Raw genomic sequence first — 26,525 nt, forward strand, 5'->3', positions numbered from 1 at the left:
CAAGGCAAATCATCTGTTTCTGCATAGCTAGAAGTTCTGTTTTATTAATATCTTATGCCAGCCAAAAACGCAAGTCCTTCAGAAGTAAGGATAGATTTGATTAAAAAATACAAATGAAAGTCATTTTAAATAATACACCACAGGGTGTGAATTTCAACTATAAAACACAATCTCAAACTTTTTCTTGAAAACTGATGTATTAAAGGCCCTAAACTATTCATTCTTACATATAGAGATTTGTACTCCTCTAACTGAAAATAAAATGTGGCCTAACAAGAGCAAATAAGAGCTAATAAATTGACTGAAAAGTCTATCTGTAAATTGCTGTTTTTGTAGAAAGAATGCTGCTTATGACAGACTCAATTTTTTTGCTAAATCTGACATAAAAGCCTCATTAGTTTACAAGTAGTTGTGCACATCTGATTTTTATATCAAAAAAAGTGAATGAAACCAGTAGTTGTCATAACCTTTGTTGTTATCAGCATGCCCAATACGTACTAGCATTTACATGTCCCAAATGGAAAAAGAGTAAATAGGGAAAGATGCTATTCTCCATGAACTACAAAGGTCTGCTGTCTCCAGAAGACCTACCTAAGGCTGAATGTGAGCTGTGCAACTTAAGAGTTTATTAAAGGGAGGTTCTCAATTTCAGCACAGTGACATAAAATCCCAACAGCACAACCTGTGAGTCCCAAATGAAAGGTCCACATGGACAAAATGTTGCTTCCTCGAGAGCTTCTTTTCCCATTTTGGCAAGTGAGAATGGTCTGTGAAGACCATAGGGCTGAAGGCCCTGGAAGATTTTGATAAAAGACAAAACTGTTGCTCTCTGTCCCTATGTGACATTTAGGGACTTCTTTTCCATTTACAGACCTGCACTCTGTGTCGTGAAGCTCTAAGACCTTCAAAGGAATTAGAGATCAAGCCAGAATTTGTTCACTCTTTTCTAGACCTCAGCTAACAATTGTTAATCAGTAGACTTCTCTTTGTCCAACACAGGATATCTTGGAAAAATGAATTTAATTAATTTTGCTTTCTAAAATAAAAGTGCAAAGAAAACAGTTGGCAGAAAATGCACTAAAAGTCATGTTGACCTCCTCAGCCTAATTAAGGAATTCAGAAAACATACCCAAGCAGCCAGGAGTTTCTTCCATGGAGATTCACCCCCCCCCCCGCCCCCCCACCTTGGTCATTGCTCTGTTCTGTCACACAGAACAACACACGCATGCCTTACCCTGAAGTACTTTAAACTGACCTAGAGAATCTAACAAGTCTCTGACATTCATAGTAGTATTTTGTATGTAAAGTAGTGATCTGAGTAAGCTAAAATTATCATGATAATTGAGATCTGCTTTTCATAATGAAAAACAACAACAACAAAACAACAACAACTAGAGCCTAAAAGTAAAAAGCATATTATTTAGAAGTTGGCATAATTTTTCACTAACTTTTTACTAATTACCATGGGGAAAAGTGAAGCTTAATCAAATAATATTTCATAATATGTACTTTTTTAAAATTCATTTTAGATAAAAATGCCTTTTGCTATCTTATGCCATTACATAACAAAATGGGTATTTGCTTTACATGCCCAGCAGCAGTGAAAATGCCCTGAGTAAAATTCCTCTGGGAAGAAAGAAAAGAAAAATTACTAAATGTTATCTATAATCCACAAAATCCTTTTCTCTCCAGGACTTAGCTTTGATTCACCCTATACAGAAACAGACTTGGTTATGAAGGTCACCAAACATTTCTTTATCCAATGTAATATTAAAATAGCATGTTTATGAACACAGCCTGTCCTTCTATCTCAGACATTGCTCAGAGAGAATGAGAAAAGCCATGGAAAGAGTGAAAGGATACTTCAGTCACAGTAGCCTGTTATGTCCTTGACTTCTTTTTTCTGGTCTCCATTCAGATTTCCAACTTGGAGACAGAATGGCAGAAATTCCCTTTTAGAGATTAACATCCCGTAGGAAAAAATAGATTTGCTCCTCTATTATTTAGAAGACCTGTGACTTCTACAGTCTTCAATCACTATCAACTTAAACTGGTTTTCCATTACTAATTCAGGTGAGAACAGTTTCCTAGGAAGACCAGGAAAATATTTGCTTTTTTCAGATAGCATTCCCAGAATAATGGGAGTAGCTGTTAAAATTAAAATCAAAACTTTTAGATTGAAAATTATTTCAAAGAAAATAAGTACCAACATGCTAGCACTTTTTTTTTTTTTTTTTTTTTTTTTTTTTTTTTTTTTTTTTCCTTTAGAAGTATTCTTTTAGAGTGAATGAAAGAGGAGATAAAAAATATCTTAATCCGGAGATCACTTAGATGTCACAGTTCAGGCATCTATTCTATCACCTTTTAAATAACACAAAAACTGCCAGCAGTCTTGATCACTTCTAAAACTTACAACTGAATACCTACTAAGAATATTAAAGTGGAATTTTCCTCTTGAAAGATGTTTTTTTTTTTTTCAAACATTCATCTTGTTAGATCTGAGGTGTTATAATGAGGGGTAAACCAACATTATTTTCTTTAGAATTCAAATTTTTGCAGCAGATTGAAGGACTCTAAGATAGAATTCTTCTCTTTCCTATTACAAGTCCAGCCATCTTTATTCTCTCCTTCACCACTCTTCACACCAAATGGATTTTCCAGTTCTTCACCTTTTTGTCTCTACTTAAACATTAATTTTCCTCCCATTTCATTGTGTGCAACCAGAGAGGTGAAATAATTGTGGAAGTTCCCCTTTTTTCACTCTGGTAAGTAAGAGGATTCTTTTCATGCTGACAACATACTCTCAAAAAGCCAGACTTTACTTGTTTTAGCAGACATTTGCTTTTTAAAAATCTCAGAGGGCCTGACCATATGTTCAGCTCACATTCATACAGCCTGGTTAAATTAACCCTTTACGGCCTCATTACTGGCTTGAGAAAATACATTTCATAAGTATATCAGGCTTGTAAATGTAATTCTGTAAAACAAATTTTCAGTATTAGGACACTCAATCTAGGTTTTCTGTTTAAAATACATTTTGTTTTATTGAAATCGCACAGTAACTCAGGCGAGAAACAAAGAAGAAATCCATTTAAATCATCTCTCAAAAACAATGGAGATCTCTTCCAGCTTTGACAAGGTGACACTGGAAAATGAACACTCAAAGTATTTTAATTGATCTTTTGGTAAAAGTTGCCTTTCTCATAATGATATATTAGATTAGTGTTTACAGATGTGCTCAATAGCAGCTCTTCTTGTGCCTACGCAGACCATTCACATGCTCTGGAGCAACAAGACTCTCCAGAGACAAGGGAGGAAAGTGGTGATTCCTCCCAGCACTGAAAAGTGCAGGGAAAACAATGGCACTAAGGCTGTCCCTACTTTTATGGTGCTGAGACAAAGGAACGACTTGGCCAATGAACGATACTGAAATATTTAGTATTTCCTGAGCTTCTCTTTTCTACATGGAAAATTGTTTGGGCTCTATTTGGACAATGGAGACTTGGGACTATGTGGGCTGGCAGAAGGTCATACAGAACATCCATGTCAGGTTCGACATATACTGAATTAGACAGTACAGTTACTTCCCTCCGCATGACTGCCATATTACCAGAAGTGGTATTCTCTGTTTGTGAGATTATGTTGATGGGCACAAACCTCATATGATGCTGAAGCTGATCACACTGAGACTGAGCCTTCCCAATGTACTCAGCCTTGTCTTTCAGTTTTTTCTTTCTGCATGCAACTGGAAAAAGATTTAGCTAACAGCAAAAGCTTGAAAAATCCTCTCCTTTTGTAAGTTTAGTTGTTCATAAGCAAATGACATTGCCACACGCAGTTAAAGATAATGACTACTTGTTACTACTTTCAGCAGCAACTGCAGTACAACAGGCTCCACAAGACATTGCTCCCCAGAAGGGTGAGGGTGCACAGGCAGAGGATGTGTTGTCCCCAGCAAGAATGCAGATCAGGTAGGGACAGACTCGAGTAATAGGAGATCTGATAAAAAGACTGGAACCAGCAAAAAACTTGTATTTAGCATCGTGCTCCAAATTACAGAGACAAAACTAAATCTGTAAGCACCTAAAGCAGCTGGTTCAATAAAAATGCAATTCCTATTATCTTCCTTAGTAGGAAGGGACAGTAGCATAAGCTGCTGTATGAATTTCTGGGAAATGCTTCTACAGGCTATTTTGTTAGACATTTCCCTTATGAAATTAAAAAAAAAAAAAGAAGAAGAAAAAGAAGAAGAAAAAACAAAAGAAAAGAAAGAAAATATTCTTAACTCTGTCAATGTCACTAATAAGCAGAAAGGAGAAAACTTACTCCATAGAAATTTCTGCTTTCAGAAATCAAACCTCATTTGAAAGATTCATTTTCTGATCTGTTTCCTGCTTTTCTAGCAACCAGGTGACAAACACCAGGAATGTGTTGCAGGTTGCACATTCCTGTTCTCTGACAATCCTCAACAGAGCTATGTAATCAGGAAAGCATACTGGTTTCCAGATTATTTTCACAGTGACTGTAGAAATGCATGACAAAGTCCAAGTGCTCTAATTACAAAACGCTCAGGTTTCTTTTGTGTTCCCCTCCCCCCACTAGCCACAGGAAAAATGAGATGAGATGGCATTTAGGTCTCTATCTCTACCACAATTTGGGAGACTTTACTTCCTCTCCTCCTAAATTGCTATATTGTATACATACACACTTTGAAACCAAATCAACTCAGTACTTGTTTCCTCACTTGTGAGGCAAAGAGCCATGGAAGGCTAGGCTCCTAATTGAGGTGCTGCATACAGCTTCTTAAAATTCTGTAGCAGGAATACCACCCCAAATTCTTCCTAAGGTTAAGAACACTCTGGAGTGCTTTGCACCCAGCCCCACACTGGGGGCAGAATTCACAGGGTGCTCGAGAACAGGCAAAGCACAGGGAGACGAAGTGCAAGAGAATTATTCACCGCTCAAAGCATTTCAATATCATTTTCATGGTATGCGAGAAACAAAGGAAAAGAGATGCTGGCATGGTCAAGATAGTTAATAAAGTCAGTAGCTTTTTCAAAACTCTGTATACAAAAGTAATTCAGCTATTTTCGTGTTCACTTGTTTCAAAGTGTCATTGTTCTTTAATAGATTCTAGATTAGTAAAAATTGCACTGGAAACTTATGTCTGAAATGGAATAAAATATTCTCAGTATTGCAACATAATCACATTTAGTAATTGTGGATCATGATAGCAATTTTTATATTTGCCATTGCCCAACAAAATTTTTACAAATAAACATAAATATTACAAATAAATACATATTTAATTGTAAAAAAAAATCCATACTTCAAGCCTACATCATTTTTCCTACTACAATTTCCAACATTCTTCTCCCTCCTCCGCAAGTGAGTTAAGATAAAGTTTAATCATGAAGTCATGCTTTGGTTTCGCTCTACAAAAAAAAAAAAAAAAAAAGGAACAAAATTGAATTCCAGTTGATTTGTTTGCACGCATTAATACAGACGTTGGGATGGATACAAATTTTTGTCATAAAATGTACTCCAAAGACCTATGTATCTGCATGTTTGTGCCTATGTAAAACTACAGAACCATTAACATTGTGGAGTGTCCAATAATTCTGCTCTCCCTGTGGACAAGGGCTGTGCAGAAATAATTACTTGGCAATCACATGCACTTCATCACTTCCAAATTAGATTTTAGTAATCCACCGCTTTATTTCCAGAGTAATCAAATTACCACAATGGAGTTTCCTTCACTTTTTTTCCCACTCTTTCATTTGATATTTATTGCCACCGATGCAAACCGAGTTAAGCAGCCAAGAGATAAACATGATTTGCAGAGAAACAGTTGGGTAATGTGTTTTAAAACAAAAATGGAAACAATCCCCCACATCTTCACTATTCCAGTGTAAACACATTCCATAAACCAGCAGTACAAAGAAAGAATGAGAAGGCATTTTCATGGAATACTCTGAGGAGATTTAGGTTTTGGAAAAGAAAAAAAATATATTATTACGTAGGAATTTCTCTTTTACTTCTAAACAGTGCTCCTACAGTGAAATCCTGTTAAAAATTTCAATTAGTCACCTTGGAAAACTTTGAGTGACTTCATTATGGTTCTGTGATATCACATCAATCTTTTCATAGACAAGACAGTTCTGGAACAGGGAGTTGGCCCACATTTATCAGGTCATATCTATTCATTGCAGTGTTTAATAAAGTTTTTAAATTTAAGCTCTAGCCCTTCCCTGTTGTTGGATAAGGTCTAAGGAGTTGTTTACACAAAAAAATATATTTTTATCTGCTTTAGTAAATTCCTCATTCAACTTGAGTTGTCTCTTCCGTTTGTCTTTCATTGGTTTCTTTTCTTTATTTTCTGGACTAAGGACTTATTGTTGAACCAAACCTGCTGAAATTAATGTCAAGTCTTGTGGACACTCATGATCCATACAGCAAGTTGATTTTTATTTTTCCTCCTTTATCCTATGACAGAGTTTATTTTCTATATATGTAGTTCTGAAATCCATCAAGATTGTCTAACAGTTATTTCTTAGATCATAATGGACCTCCAGGTGATTAGGTACCTACATTTTACTGAAGTGATGGCATGCCTTGTTATGAATGAATGAGGAACCCTAATGCTAAAATTAAGGTTTTGGGCTCAGGATCAACCGGTGTATATTGGAGCCTAGAATTACATAAAATATTCTTAATTACTGATATACTCACAGATAGCTAGAAAAGCAGACAGATCCAAATACTAGTATGTAAGTTATTATGAATTCAGTGACGTGTCTACAAGCAGAGCACTCTCTTGCTGGCTCCTGTGATATAAATTCATTGAAATATTATTATTTCTTTACTTGTAGATGTACTGAAAAATGTACCAAGGTAAAATTAAATTCCATAAAGGAGTCTCCTCAGTAGGCTAACGAACTTAATTTCTGTAGCAATCAAAAACTGGTGTTTTAAGTAAGAACTACAGCTCATTGGCTATTGTAGTAGAACTCTTAAATCTCTTTCAGACTTTTACAGTATTACAGAATACTTCATATGGATATTTCTTAAGATAATCAGTATTCCTACAGTCTCACAAATCAGGACTGGGGGAATAGCATTTCATGTTGGATTTTCAGCCTACTGGCTAGCCCATCTTAATTCACCCAAAGCCACTTTCTGAGATGCTGTGATATAGCTCCTTTTGAACATGTACTTGCCAACACTGCCAGGAGCACAGCTTGCTCTAGTTCTCCTGCATTAGAGGTGACAGAATGGAGCTTGTAATACTGCAGTCCCTGAGGTTAGCCCTGCCACTAAATGAGAGAATCAGATATCCATTTAGTGAGGATCTGGAGAATCCTTATGATGAGTAAAGAAAAGAGACAGCTCGTTTTGAAGCACAAGCTCCCTCTGTGCAGTATTAGTTCTATACTGAAGATATTTATTCTCCTCAGCTTGGATTCACTGAAATCAATGCAAATTTGCTATTACTTTAAATGAGGTCATGATTTCGTGCTGTTGTGTGCTTTCACTTTCAAGTACAGTTACGTCAGCTTATACAAATTTAGCTTGCAGCTTTACCAGTGTGAATGCAGAAAGAAGAAAGTAAGCAAATAAGGTCCATCCTAAAATCCTCACTCATCTCAGTGAGCATCTCTTGCTTTTGGTAGTGATAGCTCTAATCAGATTTTCATCCCTGAACTCTAATATTCATACAATTGCATTAATTGCCAGTCTGACCAGGAAGAGCTGTCAGAATCGTCCCTAATCATATTGATTTCCATCTTGCACTTGCTAAACAAATTCTTTTGCTACAAACAGGAGAGCTCAAAATGTCTATTGACAGAATGAGCAAGTACCTGGAGCTGATGTGGAAGAAAGTGGGAAAAAATTGGAATGACCTATAAATGCTTAAGCTCTAAGTTCAGACTGGTGTACCGAGAAACAAACAGAGCTTTTCTTTCTACATGTGGATATTAAAATGGGTTAAAAGCAGACAGACATCTTAGCAGAGATTCGTGCAGCATGTAATAATACTATTTTAACGTGAGGGAGGCTGTTTCCATCTGCCTGCTACAACTAAACCTTCTGGTGCACTCTAGTGGCTGACCACTGACATGTATAATACTTCTGCTATCAGCTTTGAAAAATCCTAGAAAATATGACTTTTTGTCTGGATGCACAAGCAAGTAAAGGTTCCTGTACTGCATCTAGCTCCCATTCCCAGGCTGCAGAAGTGAAGAACTCTTCAATAACAACAGCAGGCAAAGAATCCTGCTAATCCATTTCCAGGAAAGCCCAAGGCTCATCCCAGCAAAGAACCATTTGCATCCACATCTAATTGATTTGGCTTCTAAATCTTTCTCTGCTGTAGCTTGGAGCTTGCAGCCTTTTAGTTTCCCTTTTATTACCCAGGTATACTAATGAATGGTCAATATATAGGCATATATAGGTGCATGCATGATTACATGCATACTGCATTTACCAATACACACCAGTTATTACCTCATCCAAAGAACTGTGACACTGGAGAAGGGAAGAAACCTTGGCACAACCTGATAATTTCCCCAGAATTCAGAAATAAATCTACAAGGAAGAAATTCCAGCTAATATGACGAGAGGGAGCTGCCAACACTAAATGCCTCACGTAGCACTGCACCTATGCATGTTGCTCCTACATGCAGAAACCAAGACATAGGAAGATGAAGTGCATTGCCCAAGCTCATTTCACTGCCTAATGGCAAAGTTGAACTAAATCTTCAGTATCTTGAGTTCCTCTCCAGTGCTCATCCAATAAAGGACTGTCCTTAGTGAAAGCACAGATCTTAGATTGAAAATCTAACGGAAAGATACTTGTGTTCATGTAAACTATATTTACTATAATCACTGCTATCCAAACAGTTCTGAGGTGAGTTTGATCAGAAATTGCCGTGCAGCACAAGATAGATGCTGGTGACTGGGGAGATTATACGACTATATATTAACATCTTTCCCCAAGAGAGTAGTTACATTAGGAAAAAATGGACAGCACTGCCTATCCCAAGCCTTCAGGAGTCAGAGAACTGTTCTCTTTTTCCTAATATACTTGTTGTTCTTTTCACTTGTTTTCCAGCCACTGAGCTTTTAGGTACCATTTTTCTTCAAAGCATACAGGTTTCTACCTGAAGCTTAACAAACAAACAAAAAAATTAATCAAGATGTTGTCAGTAACCAAATCTCAAGTAAAGGTCAACGGAAGGTGTGGTTGAACCTTTAGGCATATCAAGATCCCCTCAGTTTTAAAACAACCACTCATGTGTGCCCAGCTGAGGTTAATCTGTGGTACACTTAAATATCACAAATGCAATTCTGTACCACCAATGGATCCACTGAAATCAAAGAGATTTTTCAAGAACAAAGCATTATTTAAACATAGGAAGAAAAAAAAATCCCCATACCCTCCATTGAATGCACTATTTCTACTGGTTCCTTTTTCAAAATGCTCATGCATAATCACAAATACATTTTTCTGATGTATAACTAATACTGAAATCATTTATCAGATGCTGAGAAGCTAAGAATCATTTACTAGAAGAAAGAACCATATACCCTACTAAATTCATATTGATCTACAGAAGCCTCTAGCTTCAGACCATGCAAGAAGTATGGCAACAGTGATCATATCATGGTCTGAAGAGTCAAATTTGTTACTTCCTATGGTGTGGGGTTAAAATACTCTGCTTTTCTAATGATCAATAAATAAATAAATTCAAAAAAATACAAAAAAAAATTCAAATGAACTAACCAAACAAATAAACAAAAAAAAAAAAAAAAAAAAAAAAAACCAAGAAGGTACAATGTATTTCTATCTAGGTCAAAGGGATTATTTATTTTTTCCCCTTAGAAAAGCAAAGACACAAAGTAAGTTTGTTGTCACAGTGTTCCATCACCTCGTGCATCAGCATAAAGCTGGAAAAGGAAAAAAGCTTGTCATTCACCAATCAGAGGAAAGCTTCCACTATTGAGTTATTCTGCTAAGTTGCAGTTATCTGAAATTGCTTACCTCCCCAAAGTTCCCTGAATATATGCAAAGATAAAAGTTTTAAAGCAGTTTATTTCAGATGACTCTTGAATTTAGAAGAGAACAAAACCTGTAATGGGTAATTTAAAGCCTTCAAATACAAATAGATAGGTATTTGCACAATTCCTGACCATGCAACCTATTGTGCTCTGTTGGATAAACAGAGCAAAAAGAAACAGTCTTCAACAATAGGTGTTGCATTACTTTCTATACTAATATGTTGTCTCCTGTCATCCATGTAGCTTGTTACTAGGGAACAGGAAGAGCTGCCTGCGGAGCTTGCTTCACATTCCAGTTCTGAAATATATCATGGTGCCATCTGAATGTTGCCTACAGGTTGGTAGCTATCCAAACTGGTGGGAGAAAGTCAGTTGCTGGTGTTATGCCCACAGTGGCATGAGACAAGCAGCAAGTGCTCTACGCATAGAGAATGAGTAACAGGATGAGTAACTAATACGCCTAAAATCCTTTGCCTTTAGAGGATAGGTTTCCAAAGCTGCATCACAGGCTCTTGCAAGCATTCATACTCTGATATCTTGACAACTAAAGGACACAGAAGCATGTCTTGCTCATGAAGGATATTCTTTCATCCTTAGATATTGACAAGTAAGTGGCTCACAGATTGTACCAAGAAAGGTCAGGGCAGTATCCATTGCAAACCACTTAAGACACACTCAGCCCAGTTTCAGGGGATAGGTAGAAGAAAGCAGTCAGCCCACGTTCTATTGCCCTGTTACCATAATGTCTTTTAACATCATTTCAGGCTAGGGAATGGCCCACAGGATGCTACTCTGTAAGAGATGCCAGAGTAGGCTAGTACATGAGCTACGTAAAGGAAATATTCTTTGCTTAGTGGTTGAACAGTGCCAGAGAGAAACTGTAAACTGCATGGACAACCTTTGGCTGCATGCCCTAACCATGACTGCCTCAAGCTTCTCCTGTGTGGAAAAATTCTCACCATCCATACGTGTCAGAAGATACAAGCAAATACTGAAAAAATGATTCCCTTTGCTTGGATGACTTAAGGCTTTGAGGTACAGGAGGGAAAAAGCTGAAGACAAGAGATTCCAATTTTTACTCTTAAGTGATATAAGAAAATAGATTCCAAGAAGCAGTACATCTACGGCAGTAGTGAATGAACATAGTTTGTTTTGTTATTCCGAAAGCACACAAATGTTTTCATTAAAATATACTTTGTGAGGGTAAGGCTGTGGCAACAGATTCAATGCACTTGAATTGATACAAATAGGTTAAATCCTCTGACATGAAAATGTAGATGCAGACTTCTAGTGAGCAATCACAGCCATAAAGAAAAGGTGCAGATAGATACATTTGTCTAGGAATACTGAAGCAGAATACAGAAAAGAATATTTCTTTTGAAATGAGAAAAAAAAAATTTCAGAAGACACCATGCCACCTTCAACAAAAATGAAATTAAAGTCATCATCTACGCATGCTCTTCTGCAACAGAAACATGCTTATTACATGATAATACTGGGATGGCTATTCTTCCCTTTTTAAGACATGAGTTCAACAGTATACAACTATTTAGCAAAGTAACACTAGCTAGCATGATTTCTGGTTTAGTAACCACTGCTTCACCTCACTCCTCCAAATCCTCCAGACTGCATTATTTTCCATTTCATAATGCTTCAGTGCTGTGTTCTGTTGATTACTTTTTCATTCCTGAGGTTTTTTCCTTTTGAATTGTAAGTCACAAACTGATAATCTGGATTATTTTTCATTGCAGGTGCTTACAATAGAAAATGAGACTCAGCACAGGATAAACTAATCCTGCGAGACAGGGGAGCATCCTTCTATTCCCGTGAGAGGAGCAGGACTGTGGAGTGGGCCAGCAGGGAAGGAATAGATGAAGGATCAGATGAACTGAGCTTCTCTGAGATTTCCTGTCTGTGCCTATCTCAAGATCTCTCGTAACACAGAATAAAAATCAGGAGGGACAGAGAACTGTTTTCTTGGCAAATATGGAGTAATTTCAGCTAGAAACAATAGAAATCTATTACAAATATGTTAAGATCTAGGTCAATTCATTTAATTAAAAGATACTCAAAGATACATTTGTATCTCACTATAAGCATGGTAAGAAATGCAGAATCTAGAAATTAACAGGGAAAAAGACAGTAATACTATATTTAATAGTGAAAATACATCAATATGCAAAATCAAGCTCTCAAGCTCTGGGGTGGCTGGAGCTTAATGTTTGTTATAGAGTTACTACCTCTTCTTTCTTTTCTCCCTTCTCCTGTCTCAGAATACTTTTTTTTATCCTGGTACAGTTCTAAACACTTGAGAATATTTTTTTAAATGAGAAGTGTATGAAAGTGCTACAGAAAGCAGTGCAAGGGCCACTTATAAACTTACATTTCCCAGAAAAAAAAAGAATGTAATTATCAATCACACAAAGCCATACACGCTGTTGAGAGTGATATTGATTAGGTAAAATAGGTCACGTAATTGCAAAATATGGCTGCATGGTTTGTGAGAAGCACTGATAAGAAAAACAAAAAGGTTTATTTCTAGCTCTACCAAACACCACCGTGTTTTATGTAGGTCAAAATATTCTGGACAATGTCATTGGACTATTCACTTTTTAGAAAATTTCGTCTAAGTCTAAACTTCATGAGTCAAAGCAATCTGTCATTTGCCAGTCCAGAGCTTTAGGTCCAGACAGCCTTATATTGTTAGGAAACGTGATTTTAGATTGAATTTATACTCTGGAAGTCCCCTCTGAGGTTTACAAGAGGCTCTGATAACCACAGAGGCATGAGAATGTCCCATGTGACCCTGCAAAACCTTCCCCAGAGTTGTGCTGGGATTTCATATCTCCAGACAAAACAGCTTTGACAGCAGAGGTCCATTTTGCTGCTTTTCCAGTTTCCTAATCACAGGTTCTAGCACCTTCATCAACCAAGCCGCCATTTTCCTGCTCTACTGCACGGTCTCCCAGGGTAATGGAGAAGGTAGCAACCTGTACAGGCTCCTTAAACATACAAGCACCTTAAACATACAAGCAACCTGTACAGGTTCCTTAAACATACAAGCTCCTCAACAGAGCATTTTGTTCTGATTAAAATGTAAGAGTTACAGATATAAAACCTAAGGGGAATATTCTGAACATATTTATCTTCTCTGCCCTTTCGATCTACTTCCCTCCTTCCCCAAAATCTCTTTCTGTATTTTGGTGTCCCAATTTCCACACTACTATTTTTATCTTAACTTTCTCTGATTTTTGCTTATTATAAATTCCACAAACCAATTTATGTTGTGTTTATTGTTGGCATTTCATGCAATAGAAATCATGTCTTTAATTTCTATTTGTATGTGGTCATACTTTTCTACTTGGGTTTTCCACAGTCCAGTTTCTCACATCATCATCTCTTCCTCTTGAATACTGTTCAACAATGCAGTACATCTATCATTATCACTGAAAAAGTTTTTGACTACTTTATTCAACAGTTAAGTGTTTCCACTAATGGAAATACAGATTTTGTTTGCTACCTTCCTTGCCCTTTGCAAGTAATTCATTAAATTCTCCATTTTAACAAATGTGCCTTATGGGGAACTATTAGCTGAATCTTATAAAACAATTCTCAGTAGGAATCCTTACTGATGAATTTATCGTCTAAAGTATATTTTAGATGTCTGGTAATTACCTACATGCTCAAATTATGTCTGCGGATCACAGAAGTGACATTTATTTTCAATGACATGATGATCATGTTCCTAAAATAAGTTCCTTATCTTTTTAAATTCAAAAGCCATATCCCACATCCTGTAATATTCTCTGAAGATTTCCCATCCTAGTGAATAGCCATGTTATTAAACCCTTCCACAGTATTCACAGAAAACAAAACCAGAAGATAAGCATGAGAAAATGATTTGATTTTTGGTCACTGAATGTACTTTACCTTGCTTGCATTCACTTTAGTAAAACCATTTATTGATAAGCTATTAATTATGCTGTACTCCTTAGCATAGTAACAAAGCAATAATATAGCTTAATTATGCTTCACAATTTGGATGAGAAGTGTGCTTGGACTTGTTCAGAAAAACATTATAAAGCAAAAAGAGTGTAAGACATCATCGGAACCTCTCTGAAACCAAAGCCGTACTATATTATGGTTATTCTAAAACTTAAGCTTCTAATCTCAAGGCCTCTAATTATAGGCTATAATAAAATACCTAGTTGTAAGAAGGTGAAACTGCAGTAAAGCCTATGGTCTTCCAAGCTAAAAAGGTAAAATGATACAGTCAAAACCTAGAAGGGTAAATTCATCTTGGTTTTGTGCTCAGTAAGTACTGCAAACTGTCCTAATTAAATGCAGACACGGATGGCTTGCAGTTCCCAAGTTTCACAGGTGAGTATTTGCAGACAATGGTGACAGTACCCTCAGCACACAATAATTACCCTTGCAAATGATGCTGCACCAACTAGTGTACTTTGTTACTGAGAACTAATTGGAAAAGTAGTGCAATTAGAAGCTTTGTAAGGTATAAAAGAACTAAATTTAAAGAATTTACAGCAATTCCTATTGCATCCAAAGTGGTCTAATCATATTTTATCACATCATGAAGTTATTACCATCAACATTATAGTGTCAGGACGACAAAATACTCTGGAAGTATACATACATGCACTACAGCCAACTTTCAAATTGAAATATCTTAGCCATTTCAAAGCTCTAACAGCTATCTTTTGAGGTGTGCTGTTTGCAAAAAATCTAAGGTTTCTTTAAAAAGCAAGCAGGTAGTGCAAAAAGAGTCTCACAGAACCATCTTTAAATTACCTCTCTGCACTGCTCAGTAACTACAACATAGCTTAGAATATTAAAAACATTTGGGGCTTAAAAAAAATTCCTTCACTCTAAAAAACCAACAAGTAAATTTTTAACCTCATACAATCTGAAGCAGCTGAAGCAGGAACTTCACAAAATCAGGTTTTGCAATGAGAGAAGCATTCTAATTTCCAAGATAAGTTGCATTTTTAGAGAAATAATTGCTTTTCAAGGTGTGCCATCTGGTTACACAAGTGACTTCTCTGAAAGTCTTTGAAAAAAAAATCAGTAGAAAGTGTATATATTCATGCATGTGCACACATCCCACTTCTGATGACAATGAGAAAAAACTCAGTGTTTTCACCAGAAATTCTACTCCTAAATCTATCAGTCATACACAAAAGCCCTTTGATCTAAGATCACTGTCTAAAGTCTCCTTAGATTCTATGCTCTGCTTCTGGAGTAAGATTGAGGATTGTGAAAAATTATCCTTTTTCAGGCAGCTGCACAGTCTTACTGGACAAGATGTGCTGTGTGAGTGGATCACCATGGAAAGGAGTTACCCAGAAAAGAAAGCTTAACCACCTTATGCCATACACCTATGACTCTGCATGGTCAGGAAACCATAAAACTCTCAAAACTGTGGTTGCTCCCAGTCCTTAGGAGGTGCTCAAAGAGGTGTTGCAAACTATGAACAAGGCTATGTTTTGCTCTGACTGCCAAGGTCTCAGTGTCACCAAGATACTGCTCTGGCAGCAGCTGTCTGCAACAGCATGAAATAAATCCTCACTGCCCATGAGTCAAGTCCAAGGAATTCCCACAAAGTGAGCAACAAGTGGTCACAGAAATCCTCAGAAAACAGCGTTGAGTAGAGGAATGGTTCCTGGAGATGCTGCGTGGTTACAGACTGCAGTGGAGTCAGGTGTTACTGCAGGCATTATGCAGCTCTGGGGAAGCTTCCTGTTACTGGTAACCAAAGTACAACCAGCAAGAGCACTCACAGCTACTCACAGTGCCAACAACTGCAAGTGTAGCAACTCAGCCCATGACTGGTCTCTTGCCTTTCATTTCCTTCCACACCTATGCCCAGCACAGCAGCAGTGTCCCACTCTGCAGGACTCCATTGCACTTGATTTGGCTACCTGCAGCTCAGAGCAGAAAGCTATCAGGGCAGTTTGGAGAGGCCCAAAGACAGATGTGATCCTAGCTTATTGCAAGAATACACCATGACAAAAGCGCTGTGCAAAGCAGCACAACATTACCCAGAACCCAAGCACAGAAATCTTGCAACTGGGATTTCCTATATCCATCTCAAGGAATCACAGTGATTTAAAACCCTTCAAAGATGTAGTAGTGAGTGTGCAATTAGCAGAATGCAAGTTTATTTCTTAAGTGGTAACAATAAAGTAGAGAACTGGCTAGAGTCACAGTGAAGAATAATTAGTGAGCCTAAAACAGATGGTATCTCATTTTTAGCTATAGGCAAAATGCCAAATGACATGAGTAAATAGAAAAGAATCCCTATAGCATTGCGTCTTTGTTCCTGTTGAGTATGGAGACTGAAAAGCAGGAACATTTTTAATAACCTTTCTTTGACAAGCTTAAAGTCATTCAATGCTGAAGCCTTTACTTGACAAAAACCAAGAGAATAGGCCTCCAGAGAAAGCTCACTGCTTGCACAGCTTCACCTCCCAGCAAAACACAATGTGCAGCAAAGCCACATAACTCTTATTTTCCATTAAAAAAACAGACCCTCATCAGCTATCGTAGTAGTGACCTCTCAGTCCAGGCTTGCATAGCATTTATTGGCTGAAAAGCTGTTTCTATGAACAGTAATTTTCTGGTTTAAAAACTGAAAATCTCTTTTCTGTTTCAGGGAATAGCATTTGTAAAGGCATCAGAGTTCAATGAAAAAACAAAGGTACCTAAAAGTAATCCAAATGCCACATGCTCAATAGCCTTAGCTAACAACTGGCAGTGCTCTTGCTGACACAGCAATTTTCATCAGAGGACATGGAAGTAATTCCAAACACAAAACCCCTCAACATGAAGGCATTCCAGACATGAAGGCTTCACAGCACCTTAGAGGAATACTCATATGACAGATGGGTAGATTAATTAAATTGTGGGCCAGGCTCTGGACTTGATTCTGGCCTGGTTTTTGCTCCTTTGATCATAGAACCATAGAATGGCCTGGGTTGCAACAGACCACAATGATCATCTAGTTTCAACCCCTCTGCCACGGACAGGGTCACCAACCACTAGATCAGGCTGCTCAAAGCCACATCCTGCCTGGCCTTGAATGCATCCAGGGAGAGGGCAACCACAGTCCACCTTGAGCAACCTGTTCCAGTGCTTCATCACCCTCTGTGTGAAAAAAGTCCTCCTCTGTCACAGTTTAAAGCCATTTCCCCTTGTCCTGTCACTATCCACCCTCATAAACAGCTGTTCTCCCTCCTGTTTAGTACTCTCCCTTCAAGTATTGGAAGGCCACAATGAGGTCTCCCTCGAGCCTTCTCTTCTCCAAGCTAAACAAGCTCAGTTCCCTCGATCTTTCCTCATAGGGGAGGTGCTCCAGCCCTCTGATAATCTTAGTGGTCCTCCTCTGGACTCATTCCAAGAGCTCTGTGTCTTTTTTGTACTGGGGGCCCCAGGCCTGGACACAATACTTTAGATGGGGCCTCACAAGAGACGAGTAGAGGGAGATAATCAACCTCCCTCTCCCTACTGTCCACTCCTCTTTTAATGCAGCCCAGAACACAGTTGGCCTTCAGGGATGCAAGCGCACACTGCTGGCTCACGTCCAGCTTCTTGTCTACCAGGACCCCCAAGTCCTTCCCCATGGGGCTGCTCTCAAGGGGTTCTTTGCCCAGTCTGTATAAACACCTGGGACTGCCCCAGTCCCAAGTGCAACACCTTGCACTCGGCCTTGTTGAACCTCATTAGGTTCACATGCACCCACTTCTCCAGCCTAGAGGTACCTGTGGATGGCTTCCCTTCCCTCCAGTGTATTGACTGTACTGCTCAGTTTGGTGTCATCTGCAGACTTGCTGAGGGTGCACTCAATGCCATCATCTATGTCATTGATAAAGACATCAAGGAGTGCTGGTCCCAAGTCCGACCCCTGAGGGACACCGCTTGTGACCGGCCTCCACCCTGACAGAGAACCATTAATCACAACCCTTTGGCTGTGTCCAACCAACCAGTTCTTAATCCATCAAACAGTCCATCCTTCAGATCCATACCTCTTCAATTTAGAGAGAAGGATATGGTGAGGGATCACGTCAAAGGCTTTGCAGAAGTCCAGATAGATTGATTGTGTTGTCCTTCACCCGTCCACTGATGCCATCGCTCTATCATAGAAGGCCACCAGATTGGTCAGGCAAGATCTGCCCTTGGTGAAGCCATGCTGGCTGTCTCAAATCACCTCTTTATCTCGTATGTGCCTTAACATAGCTTCTAGGAGGATCTGCTCCATGACCTTCCTGGGCACAGAGGTGAGGCTCACCAGCCTATAGTTCCCCAGGTCTTCCTTTCTCCCTTTCTTAAAAATGGGAGTAATGTTTCCCTTTTTCCGGTCACCGGGGACTTCACTGGACAGCACTCATGGCAGGAAGAGGCCAAAATGCATCTTCATCTTTCTGTCTTCAGATTCACCTGCCACTGAGCAGCCTCCAGCTGGTCCAGCTAGCACCTACTTAACACTCACCTGGAGCACAGCTCCCAGAGCTCTGGGCACATGGCAACGGTATTACTGCACAACAGTGATTCCCAACTGGAAGGCTGGCATCCATGCTGCAAGCAGAAAGGCCAGATGAGAACAGCAGTGAGGCCATGATGACTTCTGCCAGTACTCAGATCAGGACAGATGGAGCTTGCTCCAAAACCTGAGGAGCACTGGTTTTGTAACTTCCCTCCTTGGAAAGATTGTTGGAGCGAAGACAGGCAGCGATGAGAGGTTTAGGCTTGAAAGGCAATGTCTTATCCAGGTGACACACAGTGCTCCTTTGGTGGAGCTATATGAGCTCAGCATTTTTCAGTCCTACTCAAGTACCTGACTCCCAGAAATGTATGCAGTAAAATAGAGCAAAAACAATGACATCTGGGGTAAAAAAAAAACATATGAATACTATAGTCAGAAGAGGATTTTACAGATCAAAGTCAGAATTAAATTTCTTTTAGCTTGCAAGTTTTCTTAATACAGGTTAAATAAGCAGCACTAAATTCTGCATTAATTTAATGATTTTTGTTGCAACCCTTCAGTTATTCTGTGATTTTTTCAGTCCAAGCCCACAAAGTCATTATAGTGTCTAAGAATCTTTTCATGCTGTGCATTTTTAGACAGACTGTAAGTTATTAATCATTCTCCAAATGTGGAAGAGGGAATTCTCAAAAATCATCTGTTCAAACTTTTCCCAGTACAGGTTGCAGCGTCACTCAGACTTGATTAGTCATTTAGTCATGACTTTTTTGAACCCCAGATTTTGGTCTCTATTTTGCCAGTAGATACATTTGTTTTTCAAAGGCTTTGTTAAGAAAGAACATTTGCTTAGTAGACTTTCGGTATTTCCCCCTTGCATTATGGATTTCATCTCAGCTCAGCTGTTTCATTTTCATTTCAGCAACCCAGAGTGTTCCCACTATAATAACTATGAGCTCCCAGCTCCCTCTGCTTCTTTTTGTAAGAACACAAGTGCACCGAGGCTACATTCATTCAGAGCTCGCTGATCTCAGTGTTTCATTTAACCATTCCTGCGTAAGCTAATAGGAAACCCAAATAACCTTCTCCATCCACTCCACCAAAAAGGAAAACCCTGCAAGCTACCAGTTGCTTTCAAAATGTCATTTGCTTCCACTATACACAATAAGTGGTCTTGGTTCTTCCATACTAATTCAGAAAGAGCAATATATATTTTACTAAGACTAAAAGGGATTTAAAATATCATTAGACAAAGGCACCAAAATCCAATATAACCCAATTCATGCAAAGTGTGTTGCAACAGTTTTTCCACTTCAGTATATATTATTGATCAAGTTTTTTTTTCCATCTACTGCCATAATTGTAGTGGAAAACTCTTTGATTCAAAGCAGACTAGAAACTTTTACTATTAATTTGCTTTTTAATTACTTATGCATATTGCATTGCACAGGGTCATTTTCTAAAGAGCTATTTGAAGATACTTCGAAAGACAGAAAATTGCATCTTTTAAAAGAAGGCTTTGTAATAAGCAGCACTTTTTTTTTTTTCCAAAAATATACATCATGCCGTGCATGTTGATATTTATATTTCCTAATAATACTCACTGTGCCAACTTATGTGTTAATGGTTAATCACATTCAGATACTGCTGCATTTTCTTGATAGATAACTTAATAAAACTGAAAATCTATGATCAAATCTATCCTTCTTGGCCTGATTTGAGATACTACAGACTTCACAGGGCACAGAATAAGAATATTCTTCCCTAAGCTGTTCAATGTGTGAACAAGCAGTGACAGCAATGAAACTTACCACTGACAGCTTTGTAACTAAACGCAAGCTATTGGCCTCCAGCATTACTAGTATCAAACTTCAAAAATGCAGTTGCAGTGCATTCCCATTCATATTTGGAAGTTTGAAGAAAGAGCACATACGCAGAAGCCTTAAGAAAAAATAAGTAGGAATTCTTGTACCTAGCAGTACCGGCAAGAATATAAAAGGGAACAGAAGCATGCCAGTGAACAGTAGTTTTTAAAGAAGGAATGGGATGAAAGATGGGCCAGGCTTGCATCCACCCTAAAAGCTGATGAAATAACTTGGCAAGTATGAGGCAGCATGACACAGACTCTACTCGCACTTGACTGTTTGCATACAGGCAATAAAAGAAGAATTTTATTTCATGGGGAATACCTTTGTGTGTGATCCATTTGCCCTCCCTTCTAACAGAAGGAAAGGATAACAGGGGCACAATCCTGCCTCTAACAGCTAATCAGGACACCACCAGCATTAGTTTGGCATTTTATCTGTTTTTCCGCACCCCAGGCACTGAGAACAACTTTCTAATAGTAAAGGCATTGCAATTATTTATTTTTTCCCCCATGCAACGTTATAGCCAGTATGTTTACCCTACTACTTAGATATCTCCATTTTGATGTATTGAAGTTCTGAAGCTGCAAACAAAGCTTTCACAGTAAATAGCAATAACATTTTTTCCATTTCCCTCTTAATTAGATTGATTCCTCTCAAATTATTTTACTCTGCTGCTTTTGGGTTTGTATTTCCTGTTGTTTCACTCAAAGATAAAAACTTGTTTCACTTTAATTGCACAAATAGTGCTACAGCAATGGAAAAGGCTGTTCTATAGAAGTTCCTAAGAAGGTGCTCCACCTCCTCCCTGTTATTTTGGAGGCTCTAAAGATTCCCATTGAAGAACATAATAATATTGAAATATCTTCTGGAATAGAAATTCAAGCAGATTATCTTTGTATTGTTCAGCAGTGATGCAATTTTTATCTAGTGGATTTCTGCATTTATTTTCCTTTCAAAAAGAATAGCAGTAGCATGGTCATACACTGCCTAATTCACAATGGAAAAAAGGCATGACCTAAGTTCTGTTATCCACACCCTACAATATAAAAGGCCACATTAAAAGTTAGTCTGCTCACTCAACATAAGGTATCTAACAAAGTGTTCAGCAATCCACTTGACATATATCTTAGATAAATTCCGCACAAATGGCCTCTTTTCCAGTGTATCTGGCTATGAATCTAGGAATTAAAAACACAGAGCTAGGTTCAGATCAAGTCTGAACACTATGTTTATCAAATCCATCATGTTTAATTACGTATTGTACTAAGCAGAAAAAAGATTAAGAATCTTGAATCAAAATTTTAACTGCAGGTTTTCCTTATAGGCAAGTCCACAAATGAGATCAAATATATCCAGTGCCTTCCTGAATTCAGCTATCTTATAGTTCCCCTCTTGGACTAATCTTTCTACTATTTCCCTTGAAAAATGTTGAAGCATTCAATTGTGGTCACTTGTGCATTCTCCTGGTGGGAAAGAGTCAACTTCAACTATGCATTTAGTTTAGCGATCAGCACACAAGATAAATTGGAATAGTCAGAATGAAGATAAGTTTTTTAAGCTCAACAGATTTTGAAGTGAGAAGTCAAAAAAAAAAATACAACCATAAGAATAATTGTTTAGAGTATTTTCATGTATTACTATAAAGATATACTGGACCTGAAAAGATAGACAAACAAACACTGTTTTCCTCAGTACTTCACCCAACAGGACTATTTCATTAATTGATACTATTTTTGTAACATTTAAGGACTATGATTTTTTCAGAAAAATTAGTTTGGTTTCATAGATCTCTAGAAAACAAGGAAAGCAGTATCCATGTTTCCTAGCTAAAGAAACTAAGGAACTAACAAGCTTTAACTAGCGTATGATCTCACATAAACCCTACAAAACAGCATGAAACAAACACTCATCGTCTGTATTTCAGGCAGCTACAATAATGTCATTTCAACACTCGTAGAAATTGGCTAGTGGCTGCCATGTGGACTGATACAAATCTTTGTTCTGCAGTTCTACCAGTCAGTGAACAGGACTGCAGCAAATGCACTTCTTACTGCAAATCCTCACACAGCTACTGGAAACTGAAGCCTCAGACAAAGAAAGAAGTGCCTGTATGAAAGTTCCCTGAACAGTTACAAGTTAATAAATTGCCCCAAAACCATGAGGGCACAGCATGAACAAAAAATGTATATGTGTGTAACAAATCCTACTAGGGGCAGAGGTGATTCGAATCTTCTTTATATTTCGCAGAATGTTTATACAGACAACATCATGGGAAGCAAGAAAGAAAATCAGAATACCAAATGTATTTTCCAAGAACCTGTGCCAAGAGTAGTAAAATGTTGATTATTTGCAGCATAAATACTTGTCATATGTAAAAGACCAAAGGACGATTACATTGCAAGCATGAATCATTACTCTTTCCTATTTATTTCAATCTCTGAAATATAATTAATCAGTTGCAGATAAATATATTTGTTAATGATACAATTCATGAAATAAACGTATGCATTAATAAACACATTAAGTGCTAAATGTATGGAAGTGTAAACAAAGTAAATCAACTCAAGTCAATAGGTTTTTAATATGATGTTTTTAACCTGAATACTTAAGATAGAATTTTTCAATTTTCATTTTCCAAACTTGTGCTACCTTAGGCAATAGGTACCATATGGCAATGAAGCCAGAAGTGAGCAATGTCTTTTTCACAAAAAGGCTGGATGTCTGTTAGTAAAAAGGGATGTCAGACTATCATGTTTCCAAAGGAAAACAAAATCAATACAGTATGAACTAAATCAAATTCTCTCCGGGTCAGAAAACTGACTATTTGATAAGTTTCCATACCTATACTGTCTATAATTCATGTTTGTAATTCTGGATCAGCATATTATTGATATTATTGATATCAAGAGTTATGAGCTAGTGTTAAAGCTAGAGATGAACACTATATGAAAGAATACTCTTTGAGAGAGATGGGGAAATGTAGTTTGCTAGCAGATATCTCAAGTCTCCCGGATGTCTGAAAAGAAGGAATACATCATCAGTCAAAACAAAAGCTGGTTCATGAACTGCTATACCATAGCCTGAATGTACTTGACTGCGTGCCAGAGAGGATGCAGTTCATCACAGTTCCACATAGTTAATTTCTATCACTGCTCTCAATACTGTGAAACTTTAGAATGACTCTTCTGCCTGAAGGAGTTGATCATTAAAATTAACAAAAGCAAGTCATGTAGACAACACAGTTCAAAAGTAACACACCATATTTTATGTTACAGATGCACTAAAAGCATGCACTGTAATTTGATATCTGAACTAAGCACTAAGCTGTAAGAAGACTTAAATCAGCAGAAGATGAGGATGCTAAATATTCTCAGATACAGAAACATTTCAGCAGTCAACTCTGAGAGTAGTAATATGCAATCGCTGTTGACATCACCTATACAAATAAAACATATCTGTTTTTCAGGTATCCATGCTCAAAGTAGATTTGCTGTGCCCTTACCAGGAACAGATGCTGTAGAAACAAGATTCTTTGTTTCCAGCTAGGGTGTCCCCACCAAAGGGTCCTTTTGACCATCCAGTAAGAACATATATAGAATCATAGAATCACAAAGGTTGGAAAAGACCCACAGGAGCATCCTGTCCAACCATTCACCCATCACCAATGGTTCCTCAACACAACGTCCTAAATCACGTTCCTCAACACAACATCCAAATGTTCCTTGATATGCTGGCATACTCTACAACATGCAACTAACTTAACAATTTCAGTGAATGCTAACTGGAAACAACTGCGGTATAACATAGCAGCTATCATTTTCATGATCCTTCATTGTTCCCTATAAAGTAGTAAAAATGCATTTTACGTGATGCTTATACAAAGCAAAGTGCTTGTACAAGGTGGTTGCAAAGATCACAGATCACCAGATCAAAGGACAAAATTGCTACCAATGGTGAAAAACTATCAGCAGGTCCTGCTTCCCTAACTGTTTACTCCAACAAATAACAAGTCCTGATGTTAGCTGCATATTTTCCTTGGGTATAAGGTATTCCTAACTGTGTATTCACTCAGTTGCATGCCAGTGAGCTTAACAAATAAGAAGTTTGTACAGTACAGTACAGCTGGGAATCTGAAGTTCTTGCAACACAGCTGAGCAACCAGGAAGAGGTATTTGTAAAGTTGCAGCCTACCCAGAGAGATGCCAAAAAGCACTCTAGCCCTGGCTGCAAAAGGAACCAGGGCAATGTTAGATTTCTGGAAGATGAGAGATTATTCATCTATTTAAAAAAACACTCGTGTGGAAAACGCTGTACAGTGATATCCAAACACTTAAGAATGACGCTTCTGTTCTTTAACATTTTTCTTCAAAGAGGAACCACAGAAGTTGGCTGAAATAGTTCTATTATACGTAAATATTTTTTTTAAAAGATCCAACATAAATTAGAAGAAAAATAGGATGGAAAAGCTAAAGTAAAAAGAAATATGGCTGTAGCAAGATTGTAAATACCTTTACTTAACTTATACTGACACAGCTATGGAGCTGAAAATTCTCATCCTGACTTAAACTGGCATCATAGAAGTGTAATCCCAAATAAGCTACTAGCATCTAGTGCTATAGTGCCTAGAAGGCACTCCATGGTAATTGCTTACATCTCACTCTATAACAAATGTTTTCTCTTATCTCTTAACAAGGGTGAGCTTGTTTACCTCAGAGTAGGAAGTGACAAGGGCAGTGAAGAAGCATCTGCCATCAATACTTGTCATTTTCTAGATCCACAGTAGCTTGCAAAGATGCCCATATCCCAACTTCTGTCTGTCACAAGTGACATGACATTTTAAAGTACAACAATTACAACTAAGAGAAGAGCTTTTGAGGTGAAGGCAATCCCTTCTTCATTCTCAGTAGGACCGTTTGTATTGTAATGAATACACAATAACAAAGGTTCTTCAGTCTGGCCCTTTTAATGGTGCCAACTTAAGATCTTAATATATTTCCTCATTATATCGCATATACAGTAAAATTTGCTCCTATCACCAGTGTGATTTATACAAACAGAAGACCTTTTATGAAGAGCCTATAGCTTCCTTTGCACTACAGTGCCTGCCCAGTATGTAACAAACCAGTTTTGTTCCTTAATTCTGCAAGTGGAGAACATGGCAGATGAATTCACCATTCACAAATAAAATCAGACAAAATTATACATTAAAAATTTGCATGATGTGGGAAAAAAAAATGCTTTAAACCTTCACTAGGCTAGATGACAAGCTATCATTTCTGTAGCCTAACCAGGTTTGTCACAGCAGGGGCTGTTTTACAGCAGGTGAAGGCCTCTTCCTGTAGCTGTAAATCTATGGCTTGCCCTCAGTGGATTTTGTGGAGCTGAAACTCCTGCTAAACTTAATTCATCTTCACTGAAGTAAGCAACATCTGCACAGCACATCTCTTGTGACAGAGTGTATTCTATTATCAATATTGATAGCATATAGAGTTCAGTGCTCATTAGGTCTTTGTTTATAACATTCTTACAGACACATCTCTACTCCATATTGGTTTGGAGGTTCTCCAATCATTTCACGCTGCTTTGCATCCTGCAGGACAGGCTCTTCTGGTGCACTCCAAAATTCTGGTCTCAAGCCCATTTACAAGAGCTGCCTATTGCCAAAGCCTTCTCATCAAGGCTGCCCATAAGCAACAGAGAAAACATTCCATGAGCACCCAAAAGGCTTGTTACATTACGGCACTTGGATACAAAGGCAGCAACACGGAAAGGAAAAACAAAGCCTCGCGTTCTGCCAGCAGCAGTAGGAAGCTAAGAGTTGGGATCAGAATTGAGGAAATGCTTTATTTCTCTATTGCAGACATGAAACAATCTTGAGTCCCACAACTCAATTGGTAAAATCCACAAGAATAGAATCTTGTGATCTACCATTTAAGAAATTTGAGGGAAATTCAAAAAGTATAAAACACCAACTTAACCTGCATTTAGAGATCTCTCAGAACCTGAAAAGCAAAGACAGATAGCTCAAAAATGCAGAGGATTCCACTGGTGTAAGTAAGAGGAATCAGACGCTCTGAACTGGTCCTCACTTTGCTCAG

This window comes from Gallus gallus, chromosome 5 (genome assembly GCF_016699485.2).
Source record: "Gallus gallus isolate bGalGal1 chromosome 5, bGalGal1.mat.broiler.GRCg7b, whole genome shotgun sequence".
Taxonomy (NCBI): Eukaryota; Metazoa; Chordata; class Aves; order Galliformes; family Phasianidae; genus Gallus; species Gallus gallus.